This window comes from Pongo abelii, chromosome 9, assembly GCF_028885655.2.
Source record: "Pongo abelii isolate AG06213 chromosome 9, NHGRI_mPonAbe1-v2.0_pri, whole genome shotgun sequence".
NCBI classification, from domain to species: Eukaryota; Metazoa; Chordata; class Mammalia; order Primates; family Hominidae; genus Pongo; species Pongo abelii.
This window is the reverse complement of record NC_071994.2, coordinates 63,363,359-63,387,493: the sequence shown is the minus strand read 5'-3', so window position 1 is coordinate 63,387,493 and position 24,135 is coordinate 63,363,359. Positions and strand designations below refer to the sequence as shown.

At 43.0% G+C, this 24,135-nt stretch overlaps 1 long non-coding RNA gene across 2 annotated transcripts; it reads right to left on the bottom strand.

The window, feature by feature from the left end:
- On the bottom strand, window positions 1–23,912 carry LOC129048927 (uncharacterized). Of its 2 annotated transcripts, none has more exons than XR_008511629.2 (4): window positions 23,854–23,912; window positions 22,039–22,126; window positions 18,615–18,654; window positions 1–261 (listed from the first exon to the last, which is right to left on the bottom strand). It is a non-coding gene; the product is annotated as an uncharacterized LOC129048927 (long non-coding RNA). The 2 variants fall into 2 exon arrangements; XR_008511630.2 differs by having other exon boundaries at window positions 22,039–22,123.
- Window positions 23,913–24,135: the final 223 nt, after the last annotated feature.

The window sequence follows — 24,135 nt, the reverse complement described above, 5'->3', positions numbered from 1 at the left end:
ATCAGCATCCCTAGAAACCCTTGTTCCTTGCTCTCCTCTTTGTCTTGACTGCCAGGGGCTTCCGAGCTGTGTTTAAGTGAAAAATTGATCCTTTATCTGGATGGTTTGGTACAGTTCTTCCTCTGGGGGTCAGCTTGTGAAGCAGGGATGCATTAGGCATGGGGTCTGTGTTGGAAGATCTGGACAACTTAGACGGCCCGGGTGGCTGAAAGCACCACAGCTTCTCTTACTGTGGCCAAGACAATTTGGGATATTTTATAGCTGGAAAAGACCCATCAAAAATGCTATGAGAGCAAAAGTATAGAGTAAGGGAGGGAGGGAATGTGTGTATAGGGGAAGGTGTGTTTGTTTTTGCCTATTTTACTGAGGATGACCCTAAAACCAGTAGTCACATAACTAGCAAAATCCAGCAACACCTTCAGAATCATTCAACAATAGTTGGACAGTCTTAATGTAGAAAATGATGTAGATAAGAGCCTGGTTCCCCTCAAGATAAGATCAGAACTGTTTATCACACAACAACAGAGTTTTTGAAACTGTGGGCCACCCATTTTTAGTGGATTGTGAAATTGAATTAGAGCATTTTGACCACAGTTTACAAAAATAAAATGGAACAGAAAACACCAGAATGCATTCCATGTCATAAATGTAGGTTTGGTTTTTTTGTTTGTTTCTTTTGTTTTGGTTTTTATAAATGGGGTCTCACTCTGTTGTCCAGGCTGGAGTACAGTGGCACAAACACAGCTCACTCTAGCCTCGACCTCCCAGGCTCAAGTGATTCTCCCATCTCAGCCTCCCAAAGACCTCGGACTGCAGGCACACACTGCCATGCCCAGCTAATTTTGAAAAAACTTTTTTTGTAGAGACGGGATCTCCCTATGCTGTCCAGGCTGGTCTCGAAGTCCTGGGCTCAAGTGATCCTCCCACCTTGGCCTCCCAAAGTAGTTTTTTTTTTTTTTTAATGACACTTTTTTTTTTTCTGTGTCTGTGTGTGTCCTTGGTTGTGATCCAGAATGTGTTCTTTTTGTGGGCTCTGGGGGGAAAAAAGAACACCACGAATCTAGAGCCAGTGGGGAGTGTGAAGACAGGGATAGACCTGTACCCTGTAGAGACCAAAACCCAGTAAGACCACAAGATAGGCAAAAACTAGATATTGCTGAGGACAGAGTGCTTTATGAAGCTAAAGCCAATGGTGGGGTCACTGATTCTGAGTGAGGTGAAGCTGCCCGAGCATGCAGAAAATAGGGAACAGTTTAAACAAGTGCTCAGCCTTGGCATGGCTGAACATAGTTTGTTAGAGTCAATAAGTGTTTAAATTGGTATACCATGTCAGTAGCAATTTGTATTAAATCTCTCTCCTTGATCTTGGATCAATTTCCTCCAGCTTGACAAACCAGAGGGATAATCTGAGAGAGAAACTGAAGGTCAAAATCAACGCAGTGGTGCCCAACAGAAGGGCCCGAGGTGCGATGTGAATAATATGAACACAAAGGAAAATAGTGAGTTCAGAAGCCTGGAGAATCAGAAGCAGGTCAAGCGCTGGGGTTCAGGGCAAAGACCCTGCACACTGTGAAGGTGTTGGAGGCCTGTTTTGAGGTGGCACTGCAGCTCAATGTGAGTGCAGACCTGAGAGATTAAAGTGCCCACGAAGGGCCAAATACCTGTCCCTTCATGACATGACTTTTGGCTCTATGACTTTATTTTAGGGCAATTAATGTCTTTGAATCTTTCATCAAAAGCCACTTCAAATCCTTTTCTAAACCATAGTATACAAGTGATAAGTACATGGAGATTTGTAAGACTGTAGCTCATTTTATTTCATGTCATATCCTCTTGTTTATGCTACCCTTTGGTGAATTTACAGGCTGTGGGCATTTTTCCCCTATTAACAGAAGTTTTGGAGGGCATGCAACACCAAAAGTGATCCTATACTTGGGATACACAGATACTTTAAACTGCAACAATAGTTTCTCTTCCATCTTTATCTTCTATATCCTTTAAATTTTCCTTGCAGGCATAATTATCTGACCTCTGAAAACTGTTAGCTACAGAACCAGAGTTATGACAGTATAGATTTTTTTTCTCTCTATTTTCAACACCTTGGCTGTGCTTGGCATGCTGCAAATACCATACCGTCATCCAGACTAAAATTGTAATTCTGGGTGTGTACAATGTCACTGCGGTTAAATTGCTGATATAGAAGAATTCTGTTCAGGTTATTGTCAGTGATAGAGAGCAAAGTATGTGGTTGTTTGAACATTTATCTTTTTCCCTTTGTTTTCAGGAAGATTATAAGAATGAAAAGATCTTCATTAGGATAGTAGCATATTCTATTTAACCTAACACTGTTTAATAAATAGAAACACATTTAAGGGAAGATACAACATAGAAGAAGATTTCTTGTTTTTTTTTGATACAGGGATTTTTTTTTTAGAGCAGTTTAGGTTTACAACAAAACTTAGAAGAATGTTTCAAAAAAACATAAATCTTTACTAAAATTATCAAGCATTGTCACAATGGTAATTGCCCTTGGCTAGTACTTAACCACACTTTTGTTTTTATTTCTTTTTTTTTTTTTTTTTTGAGACAGAGTCTGGCTCTGTTGCGCACGCTGGAGTGCAGTGGCGCAATCTTGGCTCACTGTAACCTCTGCCTCCCAGGTTCAAGCGATTCTCCTGCCTAAGCCTCCTGAGTAGCTGGGATTACAGGTGTGTGCCACCATGCCCAGCCTTTTTATTACATTATTTATTTTATTGCATTATTTATTATTTACTATTTGCAGAGAAAACTGGTCTGTAAAGCTCTGCCCATTGACCCACTGACCCCAGTCAAATGATCTGACTCCCACTTCTAGCTCCAGTTTGCATCACGATCACTGGTCTTAGGCAGTCTTGGCTCTAATTCTAAAACTCCAGTGTTTCCCACTGTACCACATTGCTAATTTCTTAAAGGACTTAGACTTTCAATTGCCTTAAGAACCTATAGAAAATTGCCTTAAAACCTATAGAAAAAAATCAAAAGAAGATAAATTTTAAAACCCAGATTTAAAAAAATGATCTCAAGTGCTACTTTTCCTTTTTAGGAAACATTCAAATGTCTACTTTGATAAAAAAAAAAAAAAAAAAAAGATACAAAACTAACAAAAAAAAGAACCTGTATGCCCCTCCAGCCATCCATGTCCCTGCCCCGTTTCCTCCCCAGAAAAGCAAAAATAATTTCTCCTACAGGAAGGTGTGGTTTGTATTTGTGGGTAGCAGAAGTGAATTCTGAGAATAACATGGTTTACATGTGTGCGGGATTTCCACTCACCCCTTCTTTGGCTGGCTTGAAAAATTAAACATGCGTGTCCTGTGTACAAACAGATGTGCATGACTCCTCATTGCTTTGAACAGTTCCAGATCCTTAGTAATTTGAGTTTACCTCTAAAATTACTGAACTACACGGCAAGAAATTAAACTAAAAATTATGTTCATCCATCATCTTTTATGAGCCATGAAAAACTACATGGGGAATAAATCTCTGCAAGCAAGACAGTTTTGTTATAAGTGGTTCTTCTGCACTTCAAATGCATTAATATTCAAAACCATAACCTGTTGCGTGCTCAGCTTTGCGTGAGAAGGGGAACAAATCAATCCCCTTCTTCTGTTTACTATGTTGATTAAGACTGTTCTTGTCTTTGCCTAGGATACAGGAGGTATTGTTGCTTTTCCCTTAAAGAAGTAGGTGCTCAGGAAGCCCAAAACAGAAAGAGGGAATCGACGTTTCTTATGAGCCTGCTGTGGACCATGCTGAATTCTGGTGCATTCCAAGAAGTTTATTATTATTATTATTATTCCTACATTGCTGTGGAGAAAAATACAGCTCAAAGATCCTATGAAACTCTGGTGAGCTGACACGGCTAGTAAGCATGAGCCGGGGTGAATCCTGCTCAGTCTAACTCCAAACACTTCTTGGATTCCTCCATGACATCCCACACAAAGCAATAAAAGGAGGTAAGAAAATGCATGCCTCAAGCAACAAGAGCCCCTCAAGTGTCTGCAGAGAGGAGAATGGAGCATTCTGCCCATCTCCAGTTCTTAACAGCTCCTTCACTCTGCTCACAATTCACCCAGAAGTCACAGCGTGCTGTTCACTCTCTGTGTGTGATTGCTTTAGTTGTGAGTGGGAAGCTGCCATGAGTGACTCATGTCATGTGCCCCCACACAGCCCTCATGAGGGTATGGAATGCTCCCACCTCAACATGTTCTGAAGCAATTCATTCCTGCCTGCATGGCATAGTTGTTCCCTAGACATCTGGCAGTAGGTCCCCCCTCCTAATCTCCAAATAATTATCAAAGTCAGAATCGATGTCTTTTAAGCAAAAACCCACTCTCTCTACTCTTTGCAGAAAGTCAAATTGCAGTCTCCTTGGCTGATAACTGATGTCAGGAACTGTGGCCTTGTGAGCTCTTTCCTGCTCTCTGCTTAGACCCATGGCACTGGTGGGTGCTTATAGGAAAAAACCAGAGAGCAGTTCCTCCTCCCAGCTGTCTTCCTCCCAGCTGTCATGGCTGTTTAAGCAGCAGCCTCAGTTGGTACTCACATCTTTCATGGCCGGGAAAAATCTTGAGCTTTTTCTGAAATCAAGATGTGCTTTTTGTAAACAACCAAAACTGAAACTGTTTTCCTGGCCCATCACAGAGGGGCTAGGATGTCGGGACACCTACTGCTCCAGCAGTCCCCACCTTGTGACACCCTGTGAAGACTGAAGAAAGTGTAGTACCATGAAAAACATTCTTATCTCCATCCACAGCCCGACACCCGTGGCTGGGCTTATCCTCCTCTATGGTCTCCCTCAAATCTCCTGTGTCCTCAGCCCCTTGTGTGTTCACTGTGCCCACCTTGCCAATCAGTTTTCTAGACACTGCCCATCAGCATTTAAGCCTTGCTGGAGAAAAAATTCACACAACCGGGCCAAATGGTGCCATAACTGTCATAGTCCAGCCTTAGCAGGGCTCTTGACATTGGTGGGCAGTGCTCTGAGTCATCTCCAAGTGATTTTCCATCACATCTACATCCCTCAGGGACTGGCCTGAAGCTCTTTCACTGCCCCTGGGATTACAACTCACTGCTATTCTCTCAACCTTCAATTCTTGCAGAAAACTTCTAGGGTAATGATTCTGAGCCCCTCAAAGATAAGAGCCACACTTTGTTCATATTTGTGGCAATAATGAGCTGGACAAATGATCGAAATGAACAAACAGAATAAAACTGTTTAACTTGAGTCCCCCCAAATTTAGTCCTCTTCCCCATTTATCTGAATCAAGAGGAAGGGAAAGAGACTAATTTAAATTAAGCACTAAACCATTTTTTAAGCCCTGTGATCAGCACTTTCTAATATATTATCTCATGTAATCCTCACCCAAGCCTGTGAGGTAGGTAATGTTATTTCCATTTTATGCATACAGAACAGTAATTGGTCCAGATTTGTCTAATTCCGAGGCTCATGCACTTTTCCCTGCATTTGCTATCTGACTTCCCACCTGCTTTTCCATCTTTATCTCTTCTAATTCTATAATAGCCAAGGGAGTTTATTAACAGTTGGCATTTGAGGAAGCAGAGTGTGAGCTGGCTTCTGCAGATAGTAAGAGGGAGAGGTCCCCCAAACTGTAATATTCACTGGTAATACTTGGCAAAGGAGGCAGAAAGGGGCTGAGAATGTGTATTAGTTTGAACATGATTGATTTTTATTGCAAGCAACAAATACCCAACTTAAAATAGAGGAAAAAGGGAGAATTGAATCATGTACCTGGAAAATCCTAGGCATATTTGTTGAGTGTTTAGATATCAGGCTCCAACAATGCATCAGCCTGGTGTCATTCTCTCTCTGTCTGGGCTTTGCTCTCTGCTGTGCTGGCTTTATCATAACATAGGGTGCCTCTACTTGGTAGCCAAGTGGCCACCATTCTCTCTAGGCTCACACTGTCCTCCTGAAATTGCTACACTGTGGCCCCTTCTCCCACCCTCCAATCTCCTGTCTCTCTGTCTGAGCTCCTTCAGATTAAAGTCTGCACCTTCATCTATATCCCCAGGGCCTGGCCTCCTTGGTGATCACTTACTAAATAGATGAATGAATACAACCTGCTGTTCCTCCTCCAATCTAAAGTGGTCAAGTTCACTGTGAGGGATGGCGGAGCAGTCAGAACAGATCTGGGACAAAGTTTCCCTTTGTACGTCTTCCCACTTAGTTTTTAATTCTATCCCTGTTTGCATTTGTTCTCCATTGATTTTTTTAACGGATCTTTTCCTCCCTTAATCGCCAGTCAAGACTTAGAGGGTGGGGGGAGGGGGAAAACAGGGAATGACTGCTAATGGGTACAGGGTTTCTAGTAGAGGGGAAGAAAATGTTCTAAAATTAGATTGTGGTAATGACTGCACGACTCTATGGATATACTAAAAAGCATTGGCTTTTACACTTTAAGTGGGTAAATTGTGTGGTATGCGAATTATATTTCAATGAAGTGGTTTACACAAAGATTTAAAGAAAAATATTCAAAAAAGGATATCCTTACAACACAGAATAAACAGAAAGCCCACTCTATATTGCTTTTCCCTATATTTACAGCTACTATACAATAATAACAGAATATCTACATAGTTTTCATATGTTGCTGTAACTATGATGAATAGGAAAAGCAGGGGTCTGGGTGCAGTGGCTCATGCCTGTTATCTCAACACTTTGAGAGGATGTGGCTGGAGTATCACTTGAGGTCAAGAGTTTGAGATCAGCCTGGTCAACATAGCAAGACCCTGTCTCTACAAACAGAACAAAACAAAATTTAAATTAGCTTGGCATGGTGTCTAGGTCCTCAGTCCCAGTTACTAGGGAGGTTGAGTGGGAGGATTGCTTGAGGCCAGGAGTTTGAGACCAGCCTGGGGAACATGGAAAGACTTCATCTCTAAAAAATTTTTTTTAAATTAGCTGAGTGTGGTGGCATGCGCCTACAATACCAGCTATTTGGGAAACTGAGGTGTGAGGATTGCTTGAGCCCAGGAGGTTGAGGCTGCATGAGCTATAATTGCACCACTGCACTCCAGCCTGAGTGTCAGAGAAAGACCCTGTCTCTGAAAAAGAAAAAAAAAAAAAAAAGGCAAGGATGTGTGTGTGTCTGTTTCTACATGGTAATATCTTCAGTGCCTAGAACAATGCCTGGCATCCAGTAGGTGTGGTAATTGCAGGAAATGGGTACAAATCCTTTGTAGTTCCTCCCATCAAAGGGTCAAATCTGTTTCTCCTCCCCTTGAATCTGAGCTTGGCCACATGACTTGATTTGGCCAAAGCAACATTAGCAAACGTGATGCAAGTAAGGCTTCGAAAGCCTTGAGCACTGAAGCTTACCCTCACGTGCAGCTGGAAACCCTCCCATAACCATGTGAGGAATCCCAGGTTGGCCTACTGGAGGATGAGAGACCCAGTGGAGCACAGATGAGGCGTCCCAGTGAAGGTCCCCTAGTACAGTCACGCTGCCAACTGCTGGACGTGTGAATGAGCCCATGCTAGACCACATGGTCTCAGCCATGCCACCAGCTGACCACAGAGATTCCATCCTCCACACTCCCCCAAAACCCTTAACAGACCAGAAGAATTGTCCAGCTGACTCACTGAATCATGAGCCAATACAATGATGGTCGCCTCAAACCACTAATTTTGGGGTAGTTTGTTCCAGAGCAATGGGTAACTGAAACAGTAGGCAGTCCATACATATAGAATGAGCAGATGCAAAGGTATCTGCAGATTGGCTGAGGAGGAAAGCATGCCCTGGAGGCTGGAAGTGGAAAGGATGATTCCAGCTGAGGGCAGAACAAGAGGTAGAAGGAAGGCAGGAGAGACACATGGGCAGCAAGCAGAGAAGCAAAACTCACTCTCCTCCCTGTTAGGGAATCTTGTCTCTTCTACAACATTTACCTGATTCTTTAAACACGCTGTCCTCTTACCCCATTCCCATGGTACTTGGCCACACAAGCCAGCTGCAGACGGTAATGTTCCCCAGACCCCTCCTAGCTGCTTTGGCTCTCAAACTTCAGATTTTGACCCTTTGACCCTCAGAGTCCATAATTATACTTTGCTCTTTGCTACTTCTGGTCCTTTTGGTTATGCAAACATCAGGGACTCTCTTCCTTAGCTTTTTGGCCTCAACAGTCTATTCTAAGCTTTGTTTGCTTCTTGGTTTCTGGATTCCCAGCAGTTTAAGCCTGCTTCTGGAGGAAATCCTCTGGCCAGGGGTAAAGACTTAAGTCATCTTGTTTGAAACCCATGAAGGCCTCCTGCCACCCTGGGCAGAATGTGATGGGGGAAGCTCTCCTACCCCTGCCACTGGAGATTGCAGAGCACTAGTGCAAACAATGGGGCTCTATGACAACTACTATAGACTGTATCGTCCCCAAATTCACATGTTGAAATCCCAATTCCAAATGTAAGGGTATCTGGGGGTGTGATCTTTGGGAGGCAATTAGATGATGAGGGGAGAGCCCTCATGAATGAGATTAGTGCCCTTTTAAAGGAGGCCCCAAAGAGATTTCCTGTCTCTTCCACCATGTGATGTTACAGTGAAACGACAATCATCTGTGAACCAAAAAACATCCCTCACTAGACACCAAATCTGCCAGCACTTTGATCTTGGACTTCCCAGCCTCCAATACTGTGAGAAATAAACTTCTGTCGTTTATAAGGCACCCAATCTATGGCATTTTGTTATAGCAGCCCAAAGGAACTAAGACAACAATTCTCCCCACTCCATTGGAGAAAAGAGCACGCAGCTGTTGCCCTGTACTCCGTGGTGACATAAAGTAAGCGACCACTCCTGCCACTGCTTTTCCTGAGAGACCTGGAGAGGTGGGGTTAAGTGGTGGGACTGGAGAGAACAACAGACTGTCCTGGAACACAATGTGGTAAGGTGCCACAGGCATTTTTGGAGAAACATCAGGACTACCCATCTATGGGAAATAGACAGGAGCAAAACAGAGATGTCTGCCCCATATCTGCCCCACTAACTTACCTGACTCTTTAAACACACTGCCCGCTTACGGCTGACCCACCATGTATCAAACTGCAGCTCACAAGTAAAGTCTGCTTGTCCTAAGTAATTGTGCCAGACCACACTGAAGTAATTCAACCCTGTGTTCTCACATTCACTCTCCTGACCTGAGCATCCTGCCTCTGTGCTGTGGCTTCTGGCTGCTGCTTGACTTAGTTTAGATGAACCATTTGGACGCCTTCTTTGGCTCGTAGGACTTATCTTTCCACTCAGCATTTGAATCCGTTCTTTCTTAGAATCTTGATGTCCTCAGCAAATCTCATGTGGCCAGAGGGTGACCAACTCATCCTGATTTCCCCAGTTTTAAAACTGAAAGTCCTGAGTCTCAGGAGACCGCCTCAATCCTGTACAAGCAAGGATGGTGGGTCACTGTAGGTAGGAGTTACCCAGAATGCCTAGATGGCCAAGTTAATCCCCTCTCCCCAACATGCAGCTAGGGAAGCCCCATCTGTTGATGCAGCATCTCATCTATCAGATGAGGGATAAGAGATGTATGCCACATAGAGTGGTTGTGAGAATTAAATGAGATAGAACATGCAAAGTGCTTACTGGCATGTCGTTAAGTTACGAGTAAACATGTCTTATTGTCATCGTTGTTGTTGTTATTTTATTATTTCAAAACATCCTAGAAGAGGTGAATTCGTATAACACTGTACAAGAGTCTATGGTGTTGTAGATTCAGTGAAATCTAATGTTACACTAGATAAAATGAGTAAGATCAAGAACTCTGGGCCCATTGAGATGCCTATTCTCTATAGCAATAACCAAACTAATATCATTTGATGTGAATTAGACACTGTTTATTTAACTTCAGGGTCTCTGGGGGCTCACACACAAGCAGGGCTCCAAAAGCCTCTACCCTGAGGTAGCGTGGGCAAAAATCTCCCTTTCCTTTCTCCCCCTCCCCACTAACTTCCATGCCTTGCTCAGCTTGCCCTTGTCAGATTCAGTTTCACTCACTATTTCTAAAAGCAGGTCCATCCCATATTTAAAATATTCACAAGAGTGCTGGGAATAAGATATTCCCAGGAAAGGAGGTTGATGCCAGCTGGACCCTATTACATGAGATAAGCTATCTATTGAATGCCAACTGATTCAGACTCTCTAAGAGTGGACCCCAGAAATCCACACTTTTAATGCATTCCCCATGTGGCTCTTAGGCACACTAAGGTTGCCAGAACCCCCACAGTACACCTGGGCTCCTAGTAGAAGGTATTTGTGCCTTGTTCACTGCAATATCACCATCCTCTAGGATGAGACCTGTGCTCAGTAGGCACATCCTGAATGTGTGTTTATTTATCAGTCTGTCCTTTTGTTTCTGATGCTAAAGATTTTGTGTGCCCAGAAAGTATTTCTCCAGAATGAGACAACAACACATGTTCTAGTCACTGAGGCATTTGTTTACACCAGTTTTTCACCCTAGTGGTAATGATTAGGACTGAAAACACTTTGAAAATTAACAAATTTCATGAGGAAAGGAGCAAATTAAGTCTGTGCCGGCAAGAGGCTTCGATTAGATGGAAACAGCACTATAAAAACAATCGCCTGGACTGCCAAGCAAGGTACACTCGCTCCTCTCAAATTAATGCCATCTGGTTACCCACTTCGAGACAAAGGACCCTCCCCGGGAACGCCACGCATGGGAATGAGGACAAGTAATCTAATTCTCCACGACACTTCCATCTCCATTTTAATATGGAAAATCTCGATGAAATGGATTCTGCAAGAACAGATTTTCATTATTGAAAAGCCATGTCAGAATAAATTAGCATGAAGAAGAAGCAGGAAAATACTGGATTGGATTGTTCAGAACAATTAGATTATCCACCTATTGGCAAAGTTGTTTCATATGCATTTAGTAGGCGTTAAAGACACTGAGTATTGTTCTTTCTATTAGTGAAAAGGTCGAATTATCTGCCTGAATTTCTGAATTGATAATTTGCATGCTTTCCCTGCTATTTCCAAGTCATTTGGTTATTTTGCATCTTGGGTCAGTAATGATAGCATTGTATTATATCAGGTCTCATAACTGAGCTTACACCTAGCAGGAATCTACCTGGAAAATATTGTCAGAGGAGAGGGAAGAACAAAACAGATACAGACTGCCAAATTCGCAGGTTGTGGGGAAATACTTGAGCTGCCCTTTTTGTGGGTGAGCCCGGGAGATGGCCCCAGGGACCTGTGCTGCCAGGGTCCTTGGGAGGTAGCTGCGGGTATGGAAGATGTCTCACAGCTGATGCCAATGTGGCTGGGGGCTTACAGACAAGCAGGGCTCCAAAAGCCTCCACCCTCAGGCAGCGTGGGCAAACATCTCCCTTCCTTTCTCCCTCCGCCTCACTAACTTCTGTGCCTTCCTCAGGTTGACCCTGTCAGATGCAGATTCATCCGCTATTTCCAAAATGCCTGCTCTGTTTCAGGCTCTGCGTTAGTCTCCTTTCCGATCATTCTCCACAGATAATCAGGTATTAGAAAACACACATACAAAGCAGGAAAAGCTGTCAAGCATCTCCTCGTTGCTCTGTGACCTTGTGTTTCTGTGCCTAGCTTCCTGGCTAGATTGTGAGACCCCGGAGGGTATGGACTATGTCTGTTTATCCGGCAGTGATCACAGTGTTTGGCACTTGGCACACATATAATAAATATCCAGTGAACAAGTAAATAATTACTCTGTGGCATTGGTCTGATCTCATTTTATAGAGGAGGAAATTGAAATAGCATTTAAATGATGGCCACAGCTAGTATGTGGGCCGCAGAGCCTCGCCCCACATTTGTTTGTTCTTGGCTGAACACTATGATGGGTGGGATTGAGGACCAAGTCTTCCTTCCCCTTCTATACTGTAAGTCTATGGATCCCATACCTCTCTATAGGGGACACTGCTCAGGGAAATACCTGACTTCTTCCTTTATCAAGGAAACTTCAATTTGGCCCCTTGCCTTCCTAATAAATGGCATTTCTTAAATGACAATTAGGGCTGGGTCTCATCTTTGCCCAGTAGCTCCTTTCTCCTTATGTTTTTTTCTGGTCTAGAGGCCTTGCAGAGCCCTGGCTGAACATGGCTCACAGCACATTGCCACCACTGGGCTACCACCGCCGGCACTGTGTTGCTCCTCCTGGTGGGCTCTGCAGCGCCAAGCACCTAGGCCTCCAGCATCTACAGTGTGCTGCCCAGGCCTCTGTCCTGGCCCAAAAGGAACAGAGTTCCAAGGGTCTCTGCCACAGACTTCCTGCCTGCCCAAGACTGTGTTCAGGAAATCATGAATGATGTGTAAAGTGGGAAATGGGGGTTGGGTGGAACACAGTGCTAGAGAAGCTACTGGGACCATGTTGTCAAGAATCTTATGTATCGTGTTATTCATATTACCTCTGAAGGCAACTAGCTCATTGGTTATCACCTCCAAATTTCTTAATTCACTGTATTAGGCCATTCTTGCATTGCTATAAAAGAATACCTGAGACTGGGTCATTTATAAATAAAAGAGGTTTAATTAGCTCACAGTTCTGGAGGCTGTACAGGAAGCATGGTGCCAGCATCTGCTCAGCTTCTGGGGAGGCGTCAGGGAGCTTTTACTCCTGAGAGAAGGCCAAGTGGGAGCAGGCATGTAACATGGCCAGAGCAGAAGCAAGGAAGGGGGTGGGGATGCTACACACTTATCCAGATCTTGTGAGAACTCACTATCACAAGGACAGCACCAAGCCTCGAGGGATCTGCCCACATGATCCAATCACTCCCACCAGGCATCACCTCCAACACTGGGGATTACAATTCAACATGAGATTTGGCAGGGACACAGACCCAAACCATATCACTCACCCTCTGCAGGGTGAAGGTAAATGTTCTCTCCAATCTGGATCATGCTACATAATTACTAATCAATAGCAGAAACTTTTCTTCCCCAGAGCTTACACAAGGAACTGAAATTCTTCTCAATACAGTCTTCCAGGCAGCCACTACCAATGGGCTGGATTGGCATATGAGATGAAATCTATTTGCCATCCTGATTCTAGGCATGCCCTCCATTTGGATTAGTGGAGGAAAATCTTGTCATCCAGGTAATCTCAATCGATTTTTCTTCCTCACTTCCCTCCCCTGCTCCAGGGATCTATAAACAAATAATGCTCCAAGGGATAGTCATAAGCTCCCTCTCCCATTCCTCAGTCTTACCCCAAAGAGTGAACCTCCCCACTCGCTCCCTAGAGCAACAGCATCTGTGGCTTTTGCAGAGTCCCTATGCAATGGGTCAGAGACAGCTTTACTGCTAAAACTAATACACACAATAAATTATTAGTGAAACTCAGACTTTCACTAATCAGGGGTCTAGTTTTGCTCCCTCTGTCAATACCACATGGTGGTACCCATTTTCTAAAGTTGCATCAAGGCGGCATAACTCGATGGGCATTATGCAGCCATTAACCAGAAAAGCCTGCCATTAGATGAAGTCTTCTGATTCTGCCCAAAAGTTCTGTCTGGGCTCCCATGTAATTTCAGCTTTCTTTGTTAGGCCAGGCCTCTTGGCTTGGAGCTTCTCCCAGGGCGGCGCAGAGCCGAGCAGCCGAATGACTGACGGCTCTGAAAGGCAATGTGGGGGTCCCCATCGCTGCCCTCTCTCTAGGGCACCGGGCAGCAGGACTAGGATTCTGTTACAACTCATAGAAAATGCAGACTGTTGTCACCCATGAGCAGAGACTGATGTGTGAGGAATTTTAAAGTGGAGTTTATTCAGCCCCAATTAAATCCCATTTTACAAATTCCATCCTACTCCTCAACAGAACGCTCATTAATTTTTGTCACACTAAGCGGAGTAGGTGGCACTGCTGGGCTGGGCTGGTTGGGCTCAGGCTCTCGAGGAAGACTGTCAGAGCAGAGTTCTGTGGTTTCTTAGAAATGGCAAAAGGATTTATGTGGTATAACTAAGTACCAGAAAGGCAAGGTTATTTCTAAGCAGGTATCAGAAAATAAAACGATGGGCATGAAATGTGAAAAATAATCTTTGAAGAGAAGCATTTGAGCAACCCAGAGCTCACAAATCAAAAGAGAAAAGGTTTCTTTTTCTTTGTCCTTGCTTCTTTAAATAAGGCCAATTCTATCCAGTCAGGGATATCCAGTGAGCATTACGGGCTTTATAATGGCTCGTGATTGAAGCAATTTTTAAAAGAGCGTCACAGATAAAGCTTCCTGGGCTGTCTTTTAGCTATTGAATGGGTCACCAGAGGATTAGCCTATTATTCAATCAACAGAGGTCCAGAAACTGGAAATCATCAGAATTTCATAACGTTAAGATTTCCTCCCTCCATCCCCAGTCACCTTTTTATCCTCTTAGATACCTGGACAGTCCAAATTAGGGGACACAAAACCAAATTCTCTCTCTTTATTCCTGACTTGGAGTTGGCCTCAAGTCCACCCACTGCTGCCGCCTTGCTTTACTCCTGTTAAGTGTGGCTATGCATCACCAAAATGGTCAGGGCCCTTTGCACCCCCATTAAGACCTAGGGCTGCTTTCAATACAAGAAGCCAGCTCCTTCTCTACTTCCTTGGGCCTTGCTTGACTTCTTCAGCTCTCCAGAGCCAAAGGGACCTCCCATGCACTAGGCATCCCCAGACCCAAGCCTGGCCATGGGCACTGCACCTTAAGGATGAGGGAGAGGACGAGCGGAATGGGAGTTGGGGAGAGACCACTATCGTCTCCTCCTTGCACCTGAGGTTTGTCTGTCTCAGATCTCTAGGAGTCACAGAGGAAGAACTCAGAGCACGAAAGATGAAGGTTGACCGTCTGCTCTCTCCCTCCCTCCCTTCTTTCCTTTTTCTTTCCTTTCTTTTGGCTTACTTTAAAAAGTCTAATTAGGTAAGAGTAAAATAAATGAAAGAGCCAGGGCTTCCACCTCACTTCAGAAACAACCTTGCTTTGATGAGTCATTCAGTTCTCATAGATTCACTATTGGCAAAAGGACACTTTAATTATAAAGAAAGGAAATATAGAAAACCTGCCTTTTCTGCAATGTTTCCTTTGGAACCAACGAAATCCTGTGTAGAGCTCTGGGAGAAGCAAACGAGAACAGAGTGTAGCAACCTTTCATCTTTATGCAGATTTAAAAGACGAGGGGATGAAAAGTGCATCTATTAGAGGAAAGCTGAACACCTGTCTTCTTCACTTTTATTTTTTGTGCTCAAACAGGAAATCTGGGGCTCCATGTGGCAGATCTCCCCAGTGACCCTCCAGCACAGGTGCTTCAACACAGGAAGTCTAAGCAGGACTGAACCAGCAAGACTGAGTCTGAGGGCAAGGCCTAGGATGGCTGGAAGCCAGGAGCTGGCCCAGGTTGAGGCAGGCAGGGACAATCATGCCAGGGCCAATGGCAGAAATAAATTATCCAAGGGAAGAATGGAAGTCAGGGAGCTGTCAGAAGGGGAAGGTAGGTATTGGCATTGGTAGACTTACAGAGTGAGGTTACACAGTGAAATGCTTGCAAAGATTTAGCTGGTAACTGAAATGAGAGTGGAGGGTTGGGTGTAAAACAATAGGGAGTGGTGGGGACTGTGTCAAACTGGAAGTCAAGTGCCCCTGTCTAAAAGAGACCAGCCCTCCTGGAATCCAGTAGATTGTGGCTATGAAGGAATGCAGGCCCAGGATTACATCTTCTCATTTTTTTAAAAAAAAGCCTAAAATCTGGATTTCTATTTGAAACATTCCAGTTCTAAAACGATGAGGAAGTCAATAAAATACAGGTGGGGGTGCTGACATGACACAAGTCTGCATCATGACCTGTGTAAAATTTAAATAAGAGAGGAGAGAAGCAGGCATAAGGCTGAAGGAGAGCAGATGGGATTCCAGGAAGCAGTGAGGCTGGAAGGGACAGAAGCAACTCTATGGAAGGCAGACAGGGCATGACCACACCAAGTCTTTCTTTTCTTTTTTTTTTAAGTTTGAGACAGGGTCTCACTTTGTTGCCCAGGCTGGAGTGCAGTGGCGTGATCAGCTCACTGTAACCACAAACTCCTGGGCTCAAGCCATCCTTTCACCTCAGCCTCTCAAGTAGCTGGGACCACAGGTGTGCATCACCACACCCAACTAAGTTTTTTATTTTTTTGTGAAGACAAGGTCCCACTATGTTGCCCAGGCTGGTCTCAAACTCCAGGCCTCAAGCAATCCTCCCACTTCAGCCTCCCAAAGCACTGACATTACAGGTATGAGCCACCATGCCCGGCCCACATTAAGTCTCTCAACACAACCTTGCTGCACTGTCACTGGGCTACACATCTTTAGCTTCCTCTCTACTTTATTCTTTGAAGACTGAACTTTGGAAAATTGCAGAGAAAGAAGTAGACTGATTCTGAAACTAGGATGTGGCTAATGTCATGGAAACAGTGTGGATCTGCATGGATCAGTGAACATGACAGAGGTAGGAATGACAAAGAATGGGGATTTGGACTCAAACTGGAAAAATCCCATTTCCTAGATTCTGAGACACCTCCCATTACACAATACCACTAACTTAGAAATGGTTTCAGGAAAAACAAACATGCGTTAAAGAACAGTTTTTGGTTATTACTCATCTTTGTATAATTATATACTACTTTCTTTTCTTAGTAATTCAAGTCTTGAGCCTAAGCTTTTTCAGACAATGAATTCAAATGTTTTCTGAATGTTTTTGGTGAATAGCAACTATGCTTACCATCATATGATATACTGATTTTCATAAATAATGCTTTTGACTTCTTTATTACCTTTAGGATATTGGCAATGTAATTTATGAGTTGTATTAAATAAAACCCTTGTCTGCATTTCCTATTTGGCAACTGTAATTCCCCTCGCCACACCCCCTACTCAATTACTAGAAATTAAACTGGTACTGTCAAATAGAGAGACTTAAACCAGCTGCATGAAAAAGCATTTTTCTTTTAAACTTTTAAAAAGCATTAAAAAAAAAACTGTGTAGCCAAAGTATACGGTTTAAAATAAGCCCCCTCATGGTATGAGAAGTTTCTGAAAAACCCTTTCCTGGGTGTGTATGTGGGATACCACCAAGAGATGTTTAACACATGCATTTTTCTTTATTCAACACAAAGCAGGATATTAAAAATCTAATTTCTACAAGCCACTCTACTGTGCCCTTTATTCCAGAGCAGAAAGGAATTACAGTGCACCTGCTGTGTGCCAGGGATTTGGTGACATCTTCTAACCACAAATTTTATTTACTCTTTACAATGATTCTGAAAGCTATTATTATACTTATTCTGTAGTTGCAGAAATGGAGGGTCAAGAAGTTATATAATTTGTTTGAAGTCACATAGAGTTCAAACATGGATTTCACTGATTCTGAAGTCCATGAGGTCCAAAGAAGTCTCCAGCTGTGCTTATCTTCTTCTGCAATCAAATGAAGAATGGGCACCTGGGAACTCTCACCATTAGAACCACATCATTTACCACCTTTCTATATTCCTTGGCCCCATCTACTCTTAGCTGTTATTGTCAGTTCATCTCATCCAGTGCCCTGACACAGGAATCCAGTGCTTCTTCCCTACACTTTTTTTTGGTATAAATTTAAAAGGTACAAGTGCAATTTTGTCACATGAATATATTGGGCAGTGGTGAAGTCTTGGCTTTTAGTGTATCCATCACCCAAATAATGTACATCATACCCATTAAGTAATTTCTCATCGAGATTCTCCTGCCCCCAATCCCAACCTTGCCCAAGTCTCCTGGAGGCTATTATCTTAAGCAACCTACACCCTTTTTTGGCCTCAGGTGCATAGTTTCTGTCCTTTAAAGCAGGGCTCCCCAGCCCCCAGGTGCAGACTGGTACTGGTCCATGGCCTATTAGGAACTGGGCCACACAGCTGGGGGTGAGCCTTGGGCTAGTGAGCATTACTGCCTGAGCTCTGTCTTCTGACAGATCAGCAGCAGCATTAGATTCTCATAGTAGCTCGAACACTATTGTGAACTGCACATGTGAAGGATCTAGGTTGCATGCTCCTCGTGAGAGTCTAATGTCCGATGATCTGAGGTGGAACAGTTTCATCCACAAACCATCCACCCCCGTCCCCTATGTCCATGGAAAAATTATCTTCCATGAAACCGGACCCTGGTGCCAAAAAGTTTGGGCACCGCTGCTTTAAAGCCCTTGAAACCTTTTCTGATTTTATCCTTCCCCCAGTCATTTGTTATTTCTTTCTTCTTTACAATAATATATATTATTGGATCCTCTCTTATGAAGCTTATATTCTATCTTACATTATGTAATTGTCTTATTTTCTTTCCATAGCTTAGTGGGAGACTGTGAGACCAGCATTAAACGTTTTGTACAGAGTACCAGCAGCATGATAGTTCTCCCCAGATATCACAGCATTCAAGTCGCCTGAGCCTCATTCTTCCACAGAGGCTATGGCTTGTAAATCGGTATACTCAAAGTCCTCTGATACTCCAGTCAATAGACAGAAGATCTATGGGCCATTCAAAACATTTTTTTAAAGAAATCTTTTGGTGTAACAAAAAATAATACAAGTCATATTTTATATGTATGCTGTTACTTATATTTTATAATACCTGGCTGGTGCTTAGCCTTGTCTCTCTGAAAATCTTGGTTCTAGAAGTGCATAAAAGGAAAGAGAGGATCTTTTTTAAAATTTATTTTATCATTATAAGTATTATTATTATTATTATTAAGAGACAGGGTCTCACTCTGTCACCCAGGCTGAAATGCGGTGGTGTGATTATAGCTCACTGCAACTTCAAACTACTGGGCTCAAGTGATCCTCCTGCCTCAACCTTCCAAAGCACTGGGATTACAGGAGTGAGCCACCACACCCAAGTGGATCTTTTCTACCTAAATTTATGCTAGTCAACAGTATAAGCAGTAACAAACTTTAAACCAAATAGAATGAAAAAAAAAAAAAAATCCAGAGCTTAGATAAGGAAATTCTTATCTAAGTGGGTTGGCTTAGCTAGCATGAATTCTGCCTAAAATCCCAGCGCTTCCCACATTTCCACCTCAAGTATTGCAGCCTGTGCCCTCAGGGTAACAGATCATCAAAGCTGTGTTTTTGCTCTTCACTTTCTCTTCTCTGTGTGTATTGACTCATCTTTTACCACTTCCATAACCCCACTACTCAGCCCTGATGCTCTAATATATCAAAGCCAGGTTTATAATCAAAGAATCATACAACTACCATTGACATCATGACCCATGTTAGTATCTGTTTTTCAGGAAGTGTTGAGATCAAAGGAGTAGATATGTTTGGTCACCTCCCAGCTCAGGAAAATCTCTAAATTCACGGAAGCCCTGCAGTAAAAAAGCCTGTTTAAGTTAATTTAATGCCTACATGACCAGATTTATTTTGACAGAATACACCCTCTTCCACACCCACCCAGCATTTGTTGCTTTTTTTTCTAGTTAAGGGACACTAGCCTTCTTTGGAACACAGTTTGGAAAATGTGAACGTCCCCTGTCTGGTACATGGCTCCATCTCTTCTACATTCTTGGTTTTCTAAGAAAAGCTACCCAGGATCTCTTACCCTACTGTACTCCCCTAAAATTTTTCTATTTTAGGAAATACAGTGTTATAACAAAAACAGTCAGAATATGGACTGTGATGATCTTTGCCAAATACAGAGTCATCTCATTAAACCTCAGAGGTAGTGCCTCAGTAGGGCCTGAGAATGTGGCACTATAAAATTTTCACTTAACATTAAAACACCCAAAAAATATCTGGGGTAAGAGCAGGTGTCTTTTTGTTTTGTGCAATAGCTTATATGGAAACCTACTTATAGGTGGACCATTGTTGCAATATTTTATTTAAATAAATTTGTTGTTTGGGACACTACCTTTTAATATACTCTCTTTCATAAGCTAAGTTTGGTCTTCTGGAAATGCTGTATAATACTGAGAATAATTTACATCCAGGAAAAATGTCTCGTTTGAAGAACCTCGAGTGACTTCTCATTTCAAATTATATCAAGTTGTTTATTCTTAAAGGCTCAAAGGAATCTGACCATGCGTATTAGTCCATTTTCATACTTCTATGAAGAAATACCCAGGACTAGGTAATTTATAAAGAAAAAGGGGTTTAATGGACTCACAGTTCCATATGCCTGGAGAGGCCTCACAATCATGGCAGAAGGTGAATGAGGAACGAAGTCACATCTTTTTTTTTTTTTTTTAATTTTACTATTATTATACTTTAAGCTTTAGGGTACATGTGCACAATGTGCAGGTTAGTTACCTATGTATACATGTGTCATGCTGGTGTGCTGCACCCATTAACTCGTCATTTAGCATTAGGTATATCTCCTAAAGCTATCCCTCCCCCCTCCCCCCACCCCACAACAGTCCCCAGAATGTGATGTTCCCCTTCCTGTGTCCATGTGTTCTCATTGTTCAATTCCCACCTATGAGTGAGAATTGAAATTGGAAATCATCATTCTCAGTAAACTATCGCAAGAACAAAAAACCAAATACCACATATGTGCCACATTTTAATCCAGTCTATCATTGTTGGATATTTGGGTTGGTTCCAAGTCTTTGCTATTGTGAATAGTGCAGCAATAAACATATGTGTGCATGTGTCTTTATAGCAGCATGATTTAAAGTCCTTTGGGTATATACCCAGTAATGGGATGGCTGGGTCAAATGGTATTTCTAGTTCTAGATCCCTGAGGAATCGCCACACTGACTTCCACAATGGTTGAACTAGTTTACAGTCCCACCAACAGTGTAAAAGTGTTCCTATTTCTCCACATCCTCTCCAGCACCTGTTGTTTCCTGACTTTTTAATGATTGCCATTCTAACTGGTGTGAGATGGTATCTCATTGTGGTTTTGATTTGCATTTCTCTGATGGCCAGTGATGGTGAGCATTTTTTCATGTGTTTTTTGGCCCCATCAAGCTACCAATGACTTTCTTCACATAATTGGAAAAAACTACTTTAAAGTTCATATGGAACCAAAAAAGAGCCCGCATCACCAAGTCAATCCTAAGCCAAAAGAACAAAGCTGGAGGCATCACGCTACCTGACTTCAAACTATACTACAAGGCTGCAGTAACCAAAACAGCATGGTACTAGTACCAAAACAGAGATATAGATCAATGGAACAGAACAGAGCCCTCAGAAATAACGCCGCATATCTACAACTATCTGATCTTTGACAAACCTGAGAAAAACAAGCAATGGGGAAAGGATTCCCTGTTTAATAAATTGTGCTGGGAAAACTGGCTAGCCATATGTAGAAAGCTGAAACTGGATCCCTTCCTTACACCTTATACAAAAATTAATTCAAGATGGATTAAAGACTTTAAATGTTAGACCTAAAACCATAAAAACCCTAGAAGAAAACCTAGGCATTACCATTCAGGACATAGGCATGGGCAAGGACTTCATGTCTAAAACACCAAAAGCAATGGCAACAAAAGCCAAAATTGACAAATGGGATCTGATTAAACTAAAGAGCTTCTGCACAGCAAAAGAAGCTACCATCAGAGTGAACAGGCAACCTACAAAATGGGAGAAAATTTTCGCAACCTATTTATCTGACAAAGGGCTAATATCCAGAATCTACAATGAACTCAAACAAATTTACAAGAAAAAAACAAACAACCCCATCAAAAAGTGGGTGAAGGATATGAACAGACACTTCTCAAAAGAAGACATTTATGAAGTCACATCTTACATGGCGGCAGGCAAGAGAGCATGTACAGAGGAACTGCCCTTCATAAAACCATCAGATCTTGTGAGACTTATTCACTATCATGGTAACAGCAGGGAAAAACTTGCCCCCATGATTCAGTTACCTCCCACCAGGTCCCTCCTGCAACATTTGGTGATTACGGGAGCTACAGTTCAAGATGAAATTTGGGTGGGTACACAGCCAAACCATATCACCCTGGCTGTATTCAGAGCCTACAGAGGAGGTCCAAACCTTAAATATTCATTTATGCAGTCTGTTGTTTGGTAAATACTTATGGGACACCTACTTTGTGCCAGACTCTGTTCCAGATGTTGGAGATAACATGGCAAACAAAGAAAGAAAAAGGCCCATGACCTCTTGGATCTTACACTCTGCTGGAAAGAAACATGGCATACATAAGTGAGAGCATGTCAGAGCACAATAAATGCTATGAAGGAAAGAAAGTGGGGTAAAGGGAAAGAGGGTGACTTATGGAGGCAGGAGGAGAAGGGCCTCTCTGGAGAGGTGACATTTGAATGAATTGAAGGAGCCAGCCATGGGAGAGAAAAAGATCACAGACAGAAGGAGAAGCTAATGACAAAGCCCTGAGGTGGGAGCAAGCTTGGGATTTTCCAGGTTTAGAAAGAATGCTGTGTGCTTCTATGTGGCATGGGGGATGAGAGCCTGGGGACAGAGTTAGACAGGAGGTCAGGGACCAGACCATGTGGGGTCTTGAAGGCCAGAGTAAGGAGCTGCAGTTTATTCCAGGGACAATGGGAAGCCATTGGAGAGTTGTATCAGGGGAGTGATATTATCTGATTTATAGATCACCAGTCTACACCAGCACTGAAATGACTTTTGGCAGCATTTTATTTCGAGCCTTGACACTACCTATTCCCACCCATATCCCTGTCAACCTTGGTTGAACCTCCAAGCTCAAGTGCCTGCATCACAATCCTCTTCTGGGCCCTTGTCTCCCCATATTCCATTCCTTTTTTTCAAAATGTTTCCACCCTGCCTCCTAGAACCCCACATTCTAGAATAATTGCCCCCCTTTCTTCTTGACATCTTCACTATCTACTGTTTTCACCTTCTTGTGTTAACTAGAAGCTTGTCCTCCCTTTTGGTTGCCTCCTGAATTTGTTCCTCCTTTGAGTTACCTATTTGTTCTCCTAAGGGCATGAGGTGGAAGGCGGACACTCTCCCTCCTCCACCCAGCTGCTTCTGTGCACTTCTGCCTCCCTCTTGCCCTCTGTGATGATGCTCCATTTTTGTTTACAGCACATCCCTCGGATAGTTCCTTCCAAGTCATCTCTGCTCGTTCATTTTCCTTTGCCTGCCCCTTAAATTTTGGGATGGTAGAACTCTTTCCTGGACTCCCTTTCCTTCTTACTTTCCACACCTTTCCTTGGTTATCAATTCCTCCCCCAGTCCCATGAATTCAATCTTCATCTATAACCTGAAGGTGTCGGAATCCATATTTCCAGTTCAGACTTCTTTCTCAAGTTGCAGACTCTTTTTGTTTGTGTGTTTTTGGAGATGGAGTCTCGCTCTGTTTCCCAGGCTGGGATGCAGTGGCGTGTTCTAGGCTCACTGCAACCTCCACCTCCGGGTTCAAGTAATTCTTGTGCCTTAGCCTCCCAAGAAGCTGAGATTACAGGCATGTGCCACCATGCTGAGCTAATTTTTGTATTTTTAGTAGAGGTAGGGTTTTGCCATATTGGCCAAGCTGGTCTTGAACTTCTGGCCTCAAGCAATCTGCCTGCCTCACCCTCCCAAAATGCTGGGATTACAGGCGTGAGCCACTGTGCCCATCCAATGTTACATACATTTATAGGTAGTATATCACGAGCTCCTTGGAAGAGGGACAATATTCTACTCTTATTTGTAGCACTCATAGCATGCATTGGGCTTCATATATAGTACACACTTAGTAAATATTTGTTGAGAAAAATGGATGGAGAAAACATATGTCACCTGCTTCCAAAACCTTGTTGTCATCCACTGATCTCTGTTTCTCCTCATCATTCACTGAGGGCTTAAGCTCTCCACACCACTCCTGACATTAGCAATAATTCTGTTAATATCAACATCTGTGGAGAAGATGCAGCCAACAACTGACCTCAGGTTTTCAGCTCCTCCCTCCCATGATGAATTTCTCTACCGTGCTTCAGTTTCCAACTCCTATGGGATGCCTCTGTCTAGATTGTGTCATCACAAATAGGTACACCTCCTTCTAAAATCTCAGTTCCATGCCCCACCCCCATCACCTCCTGCCAACCTCCTAAAGCCCAGGCTGTAACCATCCTTCATCCTCACTTGGACCTTCAATCTATAGGTTCTTTATTACCCCTCATGTCCTCCTCTTCCTCCTTATCCACTTTATAGTTCCTCATTATCATTG